Source organism: Eschrichtius robustus, chromosome 2, assembly GCF_028021215.1.
Source record: "Eschrichtius robustus isolate mEscRob2 chromosome 2, mEscRob2.pri, whole genome shotgun sequence".
NCBI classification, from domain to species: Eukaryota; Metazoa; Chordata; class Mammalia; order Artiodactyla; family Eschrichtiidae; genus Eschrichtius; species Eschrichtius robustus.
In genome coordinates, this window is record NC_090825.1 from 14,778,755 (window position 1) to 14,790,954 (window position 12,200).

The following is a 12,200-nucleotide window of genomic DNA, read 5'->3' on the forward strand; positions in this document are numbered from 1 at the left end:
AAGACATTTTAATTTTTATTCACTTTGTTGTTATGTCATTAATCTTTCATAAATACATGAGTCTTTTCCTGATTTCTAGGCCCAATGAATGCTAAAATTATGCCAAGAATTAACCCTCTGCTGACACAATAGCTTCATGTTACATGAATGTTTAAGATATGAAAATTTAGCTTGACTGAGGGAAAAATAGAATAAGAATATACATATAGGGAGTGATTACGCCTTTCATTCCATTCAGTGAGTGTGTGCCCTGCCATGAGAATGAGATGGGAGACTGAAGCTGGAATCTCTCAGTCTCATCTAGTTCCTGGATGCTATTTACGGTATGAGCGTTGCAGATTGCTGAGATTCTGGTGTTATTTAACCAACCAGTGGATCGACCAACAAGTGACCCTTATTTGGTCCTTATTGTATCAATCCTTCATCTGCAATTTCAGAGTCTAAAAACTATGGGAAATTAACAGGTTTTTATTTTTTAAATTAATTTGGTGGCAAAACCTAACCTTAACTGACGAGAACATTCTTTAATAGTCTTTATCTCACATAGCTTTAATATTTATACACTTACCTCAGAAGTAATATGTTTGAATACTGAATGCTTGAGATGTATCATAAAATAGTGCATATACACATATTGTCTAACATTCCAATAAATTTGGACTTAATGGCCAGATTAAGGAGAAGAGAATTAGTTTATTTAATCCTCATAACAACCTCATAAGGTAAGTACAATACTTATCTCTATTATACCGACAGAGACACCTAGTGAGGTTAAGTAACCTACTCAAGATCATAAAGCTAATAAGTAATGAATCAGCCTTGTTGAATTTTTAGAACTGTTTGACATAGGTTTCCCTTCTTTTGTCTGAAAGTAAATGTGGGAAAATTCCCCAGGAGTGTAAGAAGTATACATTCTAAATCCTTTACTCCTCCTCTTCTAACCTCATTTCTTAGGTATACTGATGTATAGTTTTGTATAGATCTTTCCAGACATTTTTTTTCTGTCCCATACAAATGTAGACACATACAGAAAGTGTAAAATATGCCTATAAACTTGATAGTATAAGAAATGCATCTGTATATTCCTCTTAAATGTCATTTCTCTTTTAAGCCCCCATTCTGGGATTAGAAGAAATAAAAATCTCAGAACGTAGAATGATCTCAGCCAATCCAAGATTTCCTCATGGAAATCATCTCTGCCTTCCCACCTGAAGGTTGGGTCTGAAATCAATAATGAGTTGGTGAGGGTTGCATCTGCTCTTCTGTTGTTGTTTTCTATCCACACTAGCAGCTGCTAAGATGTTTTATTTTTTTCCTTGCTTGTTGTAGGCATTATAAGATATAACTTTAAATTACCAGATGCTACTTTAAATTAATATTTACCACCATATGTGTAAGGTTAGAATATTATAATTGTATAATTTCATTTACCCCTCTTTCCAGGTATTTTTCATATTGTCATATATTTTATTTCTCTCTATACATCAAAAGTTTTTTCTTACTTTAAATGGTCAGTTGACTTTTAAAGAAACTAAGAAAAATCATTTTTTATATTTACTGGTATGTTTACCATTTCTTATGTCTTTATTCCTTCCTGTAGATCTGCTTTCCCACTTGGTGTTATTTCTATCGGTCTACAGAACTTCCTTTAGCATTTCTTGTAGTGAAGTTTTGCCTATAATAAATTTTATTAAATAATAAATTTTCTCAGCTTTGTATGAAAAATGACTTTGTTTTCATTTGTTGAAGGATATAGTTACTGGTGAAAAATTAAGTTGAGAGATTTTCCATTTAGCATTTTTAAGATGTCATTGCATTATCTTCTATATTCCATCATTCCTTGTGAGAATTCAGCCATAATTCTTATTGCAGGTCCCATGAATATGATGTGTTGTTTTTTCCTCTGGTTGCTTTTAATATTTTTCTTTTTAATCATTGGTTTTCACTAGTTTGAAAATAAAGTGTCTAGATGTGTTTATCTTTGTGTTTGTCTTGCTTGAGATTCATATTTTTGGAAGGGGTCTGTTGATGTCTTTTTATGAGTTTGGAAATGTTTTAGGTATTTTCTCTTTAAGTATTTCTTCTGTCTCATTCCTATCTCTTTCTGGGACTTCAGTTACACATATGTCAGATCATAAATATCATCCCACAATATTGCATACTCTATTATTGTGCATTTCTTTTTAAAATTTTTATCTTTCAGTTAATTAACTGGTTCTTTCTTCTGTAGGTCTAGTCTGGAGTTAAGTCACTTTAATGAACTTTTTATTTCTGATATTGTATTTTCAGTATATAATTTCCATTTGGTTCCTTTTAAAATTTTTTCTTTTTTTTTTGTTTCTATTGTGCTAAAATTTCACATCTGTTCTTCTATTTTGTCCATCTTTTTCTCTAAATTCTATCAGAATCCTGTTAACTGTTTCAAAGTCTTTGTTAAGTTCAGCATCTAAATCATATGTGGGTCTGCTTCTGATTAATTTTTTTCTGTTTGTTTGGTCATATTTTCATACTTTTTGTATGCCTATTAATTTTTGATTGGATATTGAATATTTTGGATAATAAACATTCTGGATTATGTTATATTTTTCTAAAGAGTGTCAAATTTTGTCCTGAAAGGCTATTAATTTGCCAGCATAGTCCCTTGATCTTTTGGAGGCTTGGTTTTAGGGTTTATGTGTGGATTCTTGTTTTGGTTTTTGCCCTTATTCCCATGCCATAGACTTTAGTCAGGATATGTGTTTCTTACTCCTAAGGTGTTGCCATTCTAGAGTTTCAATGGAAAGCCAAAGTATCTATCAAGCTCTGTTAGCCAGGTCAGACTTGATCTACAAACTCTCTGCACTACTAAGCAGCTGTGGATAGAGTTTTTTTTTTTGTTTTTTTTTTCTTTTCAATTCTTAATCCTTTCAGCTGCTGCTTTCAGCTGTGTTCCTTAGATTCTCAGCAAAACCGTATGCAGTTTAGGTGTAAGCCAAAGATTTGCAGGACATTTCTATGCAGGTTTTAGAGTATTTCCTCTGTGTCTCCTTCCTCTCTGAAATTTTTCTTCCAATTTACTGCTTTGCTAACAGCCCTAAACTTCAAACTTTGTGTTCTCTTCCCAATAGGATATTGTCTACTGGTTAGTTTCTATTCTATCTCTAGATCGCAATAAGCCTGAGAATGTTCTCAAGGGAAAGTACAACGAATTATGGTGCTCACCTAGCATACTTCTTTTCCCTTCAGGTTTATATTTTCCTCAGTTTTTCATGCTTTTGGATTGTACAATGATACCTTCAAACAGTTGCTGTTTTATATTTGTGTAGAGTTTATAATTGTTACTACAGAAAGTTTAATCTGATACAAGCTATTCCACCATGAAGGGAAACAGAATCTCATCATAAACTAGTATCTAATATTAACTGACTGCCTGTCCTTTGCCATGTGCTGTGTAGGAGATTTACATATATTAACACTAATTCACATAACAATAGTACAAGGTAGGTATCATCATCATCATCATCATTATTTCACAAAATAAGAAACTGAAGCAAACAGTGAAAGTTTATAAAGTAAGGGACAGATGCAGGATCCAATGTCATATATGTTAAATATAAAACGTATTATTTTGACTATTCCAATGCTTCTCAAATTTAGGAGTAGATTGAAATTTCCTGGGGAGCTTTAAAAATGCCAGTGCCTTGGTTCTAACTCCAGAGATATTTTATAACTAGCCTTTGCTATTATCTGGCTATTGAGATTTTAAAATTTCCCCCAATGTTTCAAATGTGCAGTTAAGATTAAGAACCACATACTTTTTTTTTTAAATTGAAGTATAGTTGATGTACAACATTATGTAAGTTATAGGTGTGCAATAGAGTGATTCAGAATTTTTAAAGGTTATACTCCATTTATAGTTCTTATAAAATATTGGCTATATTCCCTGTGTTGTACAATATATCCTTGTAACTTATTTTATACATAATAGTTTGTACCTCTTAATCCCTACCTCTGTATTGCCCCTTCTCTGTTCCCTCTCTCCACTTGGTAACCACTAATTTGTTCTCTATATCTGTGAGTCTGCTTCTTTTTCGTTATATTCACTAGTTGTATTTTTTAGATTCCACATATAAGTGATATCATACAGTATTTGTTTTTCTCTGTCTGATGTATTTCACTTAGCATAATACCCTCCAAGTCCATCCATGTTTCTACAAATGGCAAAGTTTTATTCTTTTTTATGGCTGAGTAGTATTCTGTGTGTGTGCCTATGCATACACACACACACACATACACACTACATCTTCTAAAAAAAAATCTTATTGTAGCTTTCCTGTTACATCCCTAAATAAGATAAAAACATTCTTTGGAAATCCACAGAGTTCCACTCAAATAGCTTTATGCCTATAATTTAGAAACACAATCTGATGCTTATGTTGATTACAGAACAGGTCAAAGAAGCATTTTTTTAAAAAAGGTCATATTATCAGGGGAAAGGAAGTAGCATTTATTGAATACCTACTATGAGTTAGGCACTGTGTTAAATGCTTCCCTGAGTCATATAAACTACTAATTACAAGTCTGTGGCACAGTATGATGAGTTGAATTGTGTCTCCCCAAAGATATGTTCAAGTCCTTACCCCTTAGCACCTGTGACCATAACCTTATTTGGAAATAAGGTCTTTACAGATGTAATCAAGTTAAATTGAGGCACACTAATAAGGGTAGGCCCTGAATCCTATGACTGGTGTCATTATAAGAAAAAGGAGAGGCAGATTGGATACAGTCACTGAGGATACACACAGGGAAAAAAGTTCTGTGATGACAGAATCAGAGTTTGGAGTGATCCAGTTACAAGCCAAGGAATGCCGAAGACTACCAACAACCACCAAAAGCTAGGAGACAGGCATGGAACAGATTCTACATCAGAGGCTCCAGAAGGAACCAACCTTGCTAACATCTTGATTTTGGACTTTTGGCTTCCTGAACTGTGAGGGAATAAACCTCTGCTGTTTTAAGTAAAAAACAAAACAGACAAACAAACAAAAAAACTCCAAACAAAATCCGCTTTGCTGTGCCATGCTTCCTGTGATACTACTAAATCTTAAAAGCAAGCCAGTTCCTATTAATTTTATTTTATCTTTCTAAATAATTATAGAATGGAAAGATGTTTCATGTCTTTAATATTCTGATATCCTGGTATTTAACAGTGAAAGAAAGCATTCTTGATTATTTTAAATTAGTTTTTTTTTTAAGCCGATCTATTACTAAGGGTTTTGTGCTGCTACCTATATGATCATACTGTTTATGAATATACCTAATACTTTTATTTAGCATCTAATAAGAATTTTCTATTTGTTCACTTGTTTTGTGTTTAAGAATAGGTAAGTTTCCAAGAACTGTTGGGGTATTTCTTACCTTTGTTAATCAATGTAAAGGAAATAAACAGGCAATAATTAGAATAAAAGCTAACATTCCCATGTGAAGTCACTTGTTGATGTTTTTTGACCCATTGTACTTAGTGGCTACATGATGGAATAAGGAGCAGCACACTGTGGTAGATGACAGGTTTAAATGGAGAGTTTGGGGACTTCGGTTTCAGATATTAGCCTGGTCTGTGTGACCTGACAGACTCTCAACTTCTCTGGCCCTCAGTTTTCTACTCTATAAAATTTACAACTGAAGCCCTTTTAGCTCCAAAGATTTAAAATTAATTTCCTGTCAAAATACCCTTTCTTTGCTTGCTGTCATGAGACTAGAACAATTACTAGAATAAGACATATATGCAAACATCAAAAGTAAAAGTATACCATTGGAACAAGTTTTTAACTGCACTTATATCAGTGAATAAGCTCTATTATAGACTGATGGTTTGGAGGAAAAGTTGATGCTGCTAAAAGTTCAGTTCATCAGAGAAAATTCCAGGTACTGTTGGCTCAATGAATGCAGAGGATATGAAGAACAGTGATAACATTTAATAAATATCTGAAGAGTCACATCTAACCCTTTGTGTCACGAGGGGACCAAACATGTCTTTGTTGGGAAATCTCATGACACTACACCGTGTTTTCACCTGGCAAGTAATGCCAGCACAGTAATCACCCACATTCAAGCCCTTCTTTCCAGAATGGTAACACTGTGATTTGCTTTAGTCAGGATTGCTATTCTTACTGGGGGGAGCTATGACTGGGATAAAAAAGGTAATTAAGCCCACCAAGAAAGGCTGATTTTGTTGGCTGGCCTAGGATTTGGCCTAGGATTTGGGAACAATAGATGGGACAATAATGTGGTGTTTGGGAGCAGTTTTGCTTTGATATGGATATCATTCATAGGTTGAGCACAAAGCTATTTTCACTGGTAGTTAAACTTTTGGCAATTGCTGATCAGTAACAGTGAACTGGATGTCCTACTGAAGTAGCATGGTTCAGTAGGCAGAATATCGATTGAATTAGAGTGTAAAACTATTTGTACCAAAGTGTGTCTATTTTGCTATTGACTGGCCTTGTGAATTTGTTTTCATCCTTCAGCATCTTGGTATATGTGCGTATGTGTGTGTGTACTGGTTTGCTTAGGGATGTAGATGCAGCGGATAGGATATCTTTTATAAGATGAGTTTGAAATATGATAACTTAAAATATTTAAAGGATTAACCTAAAGAGGTGGTCAAAATAAAAAAAAAATCATTCAGAAAATAAAAATGATAAAGAATATGAGAAAGCTGAATCACAGCATACGTTTATGTAAAGATATTCAAGAAAGAATATTTGTAATGTTCACGAGCCCTATCTTAAGAACAGCAATGTAACAAAGGATAATGAGAGAATGTAGCAAAGGATAGTTAACTGATAGGTTTGCTAGTATATTATATATTGCTTTACTTTTACAGTCTTTGGATAGTTTTAATTACACAAGTTCAGTTCTCTGGTTTGTAAATCCATATTGCCAGTTTCTAAGTGAAATCCAAGGCCATATTCTTTGAATATGTCTTCCAACATAGAACTTTGCACAGCGCACTTCCATTTTTCTAACTGTATTTGGGATAAGTGCATGGTAGGAATCTCTGTCTTCATTATGTGTGTGTGTGTGTGTGTGAGAGAGAGAGAGATAGAGGGAGAGAGAGAGAGAGGGAGAGAGAGAGAGAGAGAGAGGGAGAGGGAGAGAGAGGGAGAGGGAGAGAGGAATTTGATCCTTTACTATTAGGCAACTATTTTTATGTACCGTCATTTTAAGAACAAATATGTAAGTTAAATGTAATCTAGGTGATATTGGGAGTAACATGGCTAGACAGTGATAATTCCAGAATCCTTCAGACCAGGGGTATTTAGAGGTTTTACATAGGAGTGATCCTGCTTATACTTTTCCATAAAATAGGGGAATCTATTTTAAGTTTGGACTAAACTAATAGTTTCTTTTCTTGCTTACTTGCCATAAGGGTTCAAGTTTAAACCCTCTGTTCTAGAATGCAAGTTTACAGAACCTGGAATAGGGGAAGAATAGGTATGCAGGAGGTACAGCTCCAGAGGCAGATAGTCAGAACAAAGTACTCTACAGGGAAAAAGAAAGATTACGGTATTATGAAATGTCAACTGCAAGATGGAGAACCAGGAAAGCCTGCAGTATAATTCAATCAAAGTAAAGAAGCTGAGAACTAGGGGAGCCAAAGGTGTAATCCCTAGTCTGAGGCCAAAAGCTTGAAAAACAGGGTAGGGAACCACTGATGAAAATACTGGAGTCAGTCGACCTGAGACCCAGAAGCTCTGATGCCTGAGGGAAGGAGAACACGGAAGTCCTAGCTCAAGAAAGGAAACATTTGCCCACCCTCCTCATGTTCTCCTAGGGCCTTCACAGTTTGGATGGTGCCCACCAAAAGTGATGAGGGTGGATCTTTTACTCAGTCAACTGATTCAAAAACAAATACCTTCCGGAAATACCATTAAAGACACAATCAGAAATGTTGTTTACCAGCAGTCTGAGCATTCTTTAAACCAGTCAAATTGACAAATATAATTAACAATCACAGTGCAAAAAAACACCCTTATTTTCTCATCATTCAGATGACGAGAAGTATGAAATAAAGGTATTAGAGCGGATGAGCTCCCTCAGGAATTCAAAGAGGTGATTCAGATCAAAGGAACCACTTCTGAAGGGCCCCCAATCCAACAGCACTGGTGTCATTCAAAGTAGAGACTTAGGCACCAGGGATAGTACAGCCAAAGCCAAGGCCATGCCAGGACACAGCCGGACAGTGGGCAGGTGCAGCCCAGGAGAGAGGCATCACTGAACACCGAGTTGGCTCGCAACCCCATCTGGCAATTTCCAATCTCCAGAAGGGTGAGAAAATAAATACACGTGCGTTAGTGCAAGCCTCCAGTCTGTGGTGTCTTCGGATGGGGAAACGCTAGCCCACTAAGGCGGACACCTGGGGAAACAGTGCGGCAGTTTCTTACAAAATGGCACACGCTCTATACAATCCAACTCCTTGAGGTTTACCCAAAAGAGGAGAACATTGGTGCGAGCAAGGGCAACCTGCACAGAGACGTTAATAGAATCTGCTTTCCAAACTGCCGGAACTCAGCGGCAAACAAATGCCGATTGGTGGGGAAGAAAGGTCAGTGAACTGTGGTCCATTCAGACACTGGACTAGTATTCGGCACTCAAAAGAAAAGAGTCATCAGGCCAACAAGAGACGTGGAACTCCAAAGTCCTACTGACGAAGTGAAAGAAAACAATGTGAAACGGCTAGAGACCTCAGCATTCCAATGAGAGGGACACTGTGGAAAGGGTTAAGCCATGGAGACCGTGGAAACAACAGGAGTCAACAGGGATTAGGGTGGAGGAAGGGAGGACTGGGCAGAGCACAGAGCAGGTTGAGGGCAGGACAGCCAAGCCTTATGTGCAATACTCTAAGGGTGGATGCAAGACATGATACGGGCGGGGTCAAAATCCATGGAATATACAACAGTCAGTGTGATGCCTAATGGAAACTATGGACCTTGGGGGAGGAGGATGTGTCCAAGGGGGTGCATCCCGTAAAACAAATGTACCCCCGTGGTTCTGGATGTCGAGGTGGGGGAAGACTTGCCTGAAGATGGGGGTAGGGACTAGAAGTGACAGGGGACGGGTCCATTCGGTGTGACCCCAAGGAAACCCGAAAATACACGAGTATTTAAAGAGGAAGAGGGACTTCCTCTGAGGCCCGCCTACCTATTTCCATGTCTATGGCTTGGGGGAGAATATGGCCTGGGCCACTGGCAGAAAAGGCCCCCGGAGGAGTGACCCTCCAGGCTTTCTGTATTCCCCTCTGCAGGCCAGCGTGTTCCGAGGTGCACCCGAGAGAGGACTTGTTGCCTACTGAACTGGGTTCTCTGGTAGGTCCTGGAAGGCTTTCAAAAGCCAGTTTTCAAGATCTGTCTTCTTCTGAGGGTCTATATTTCCATCGCCATCAAATGCAAAGCCTTCATAAGCTCTGTGGGGGCAGGAATTCTGGGCGGCCAACCCTGGGCCCGCCCCTTCCGTTGTGCGTGGGAGGAGCCCAGCCCCCAAGGGCTGAGGAATCACGGGACTTCCGGGTGGGCGTGGCCCCAGCCCCAGAGCTCTATATAAAGGGGCTGGGCCCTTCCTGTCGTCCAGGGATCTGTGCCTCTGAGGGGACTGCAGCCGGAGGGAGATCCTCCGCGGCTGGCTCTGCAGAAGAAAGGATCCAGGGCGAGAGCTTTCTGACCTGCGGGCTTTCAACCGGTCAGTCAGTGGGGCTTGTTTAAGGTGCTGAGTTTGCGGGCATTCGTTATCCACGCATAGAAAAGGCATCTCGAAGGGCAACTGTCTTTACGTTGTGGGAGGCAGTGGAAACCTGTGTTTCTCTGTGTGTGTGTGTGTGTGTGTGTGTGTGTCAGCGTATAAATACAGCAGCAAGGCTGACCTTCCCTCGTCTCGTCTTTGTCATTGCAGGTCGCCGATCAGACGAGCCCAGCCCGAGCCCCCGCGTCTTGCGGCGCCGGGATGGCCAAGGCCAGCGCGTCGCTCCCGGGCAAAGGTCGGGGCACAGGTGTGTCGGGTGAGGGAGGAGGGGTGCCCTTGGGCCCCGGCCCCAGCCGCCTGGACCGAATCCCGCGGGACCGACTTGAGGGACTGAGGAGAGCCTGTGACGAGGAAGGCGAGCTCAGGCTTCAGGACGGCCCGCGTCCAAGGGCAGGTGAAGAGGCAAACTCCTCGTCACGTCCTCCTGCAGCCAAGAGACGGAAGGTGGCCACCAAGGGGAAGAGAGCGGGGAAGCGGGACGTGGACGAATTGGAGGCTCAGAGGATGAGAACCCTCGTGTCTTCTATGAGCCAGGAGCAGCTGGACCGTTACGAAGTGTATCGCCGATCAGCCTTCCCCAAGGCCACCATGAAGCGTCTGATCCAGACCGTGGCCGGCTCGACGGTGTCCCAGAACGTGGTCATTGCCATGTCTGGAATGGCCAAGGTCTTCGTCGGGGAGGTGGTCGAGGAGGCTCTGGACGTGTGTGAGAAGTGGGGGGAAAAGCCCCCACTCCAACCCAAGCATATGAGAGAGGCTGTTCGGAGGTTACGCTCCAAGGGGCAAATCCCCGGCAGCAAGCACAAGAAAATCCTGTTCTTCTAGGCCAGGGCCAGCGAGGGCCTGTTGCCGAGGAACCAGTCCCGCTGGCCGAGCAGCCTCGTGACCCTGAGACGTTGCCCCACCCATGCAGCTCCTGTATTTCCGGCCACCAGGGATTTCCCCAGGATGGATAAGCAGAAGAAAATTGGAGAGAGAAGATCCACCACACCTCCAGCTGCTTCTCTGAAAAGACCAAGAACACCCAGAAGCCTCTAGACAGCTGGAGGAATCATCAGGAAAGAGAGAAGACCCAGCGTACGTGTATCAGAAACGAAACATGGAACATCGCTCTGGAACCCGTGGGCAATGGAATTGTAAGAAAGGGATGTTGCGAACGGTTCCGCGCCCATCCATCTGATAAGCCAGACGAAAGGAACCGATTCCTTGAGAGACGCCACCTGCCACAACACACCCACGAAGAAACAGACCTCTGCAAAGGCCTCTACCTATCGTAGACATTGAATCCATACTCAGCAACCATCCCTATCCCAGAGTACCAGGCCCAGAGATGTTCACTAATGGATTCTAGCAAACACTTAAAGCAGAAATTATACCGCTCCTCTACGATCTCTTCCAGGAGGTGGAAGCTTAGGGAATTCTTCCTAACTCATACCATGAGACCAGCCTTAGCTTCATCCCGTGACCCAAGGCATTCCCAGAGAACTAGACACGACTATCTCTCACGCAGAGAGATGCCAAAACCCTCAATCACCTTTCAGCTAACCACATCCAGCCATGGGTAAGAAGAGGCATAGATGGCTGGAGCTAGTGGGACTGATCCCAGGTATCCAGGGCGGGCTCAGCCTTCAGACGCCCTTGGATGGGATCCATGACCCATGCACAGGCCAAGGGAGAAAAATCACAGGACCCTACCGAGAGATAAGATAAAAGCCTCGGACAAAGTCCCACACTCACCCACTCCTGATGAAACTAGGAAGGCAGGGGAATGTAGCTCGATCAGGAACCTCTTGCAAAGAGCTGCAGCTTGTCAGCGCTATCGCAAATGGTGAGGAAGGAACTCGAAGCTCCCAGCAAGATCCCGGGAAGAGGCAAGCATCTGTCTTCTCACCACTCGTTTCCTACCTGGGGCCGGGGGTCGTAGCTAATGCCCGAGGTCAGGCAAAGTTTGAAAAGGCTTAGGGATCGGGAAGAAAGCATCAAAGCATCTTCATCTGTTCGCTGATGGCCTATCAGAAAGCAGTAGACTTATGTACCTTCATTCCCATTGCACCCTGCAACCTTGCTAGGATCAATCACTTGTCAATCCCAGGATTATTTCCGCCCCGAGTTTTGCTCAAGTCTTTCTGGTTTTCCTACATAATGGTGTAGGAAATCTGTTGAACCAACCCCCTTTGATTCATTCTTCCCGAGGCTTATGCATTTGATTAACTTGGCCTGACGTAGAGCATCAGCCAGGACTGCCGATCTGAGAAAGGAACCCTCATTCACTGCTGCTGAGAATGCAAAACTGGACAGCCACCGTGAATGGATAGAGGGGCATGCCCCACGACAAATTCATCACTTGAAGCCCAAACCGCCAATGGGACTGTCTTTGGGGCTATGGCCTTCAGCGGACTAAATACGGTCAAAGGAAGCGCTCT

General features: G+C 41.2%; 1 pseudogene; it reads left to right on the forward strand.

Moving 5' to 3' along the window:
* The first annotated feature begins 9,978 nt into the window (after positions 1 to 9,978).
* On the forward strand, positions 9,979 to 10,602 carry LOC137758792 (transcription initiation factor TFIID subunit 11 pseudogene; annotated as a pseudogene).
* The last annotated feature ends 1,598 nt before the right edge of the window (positions 10,603 to 12,200 follow it).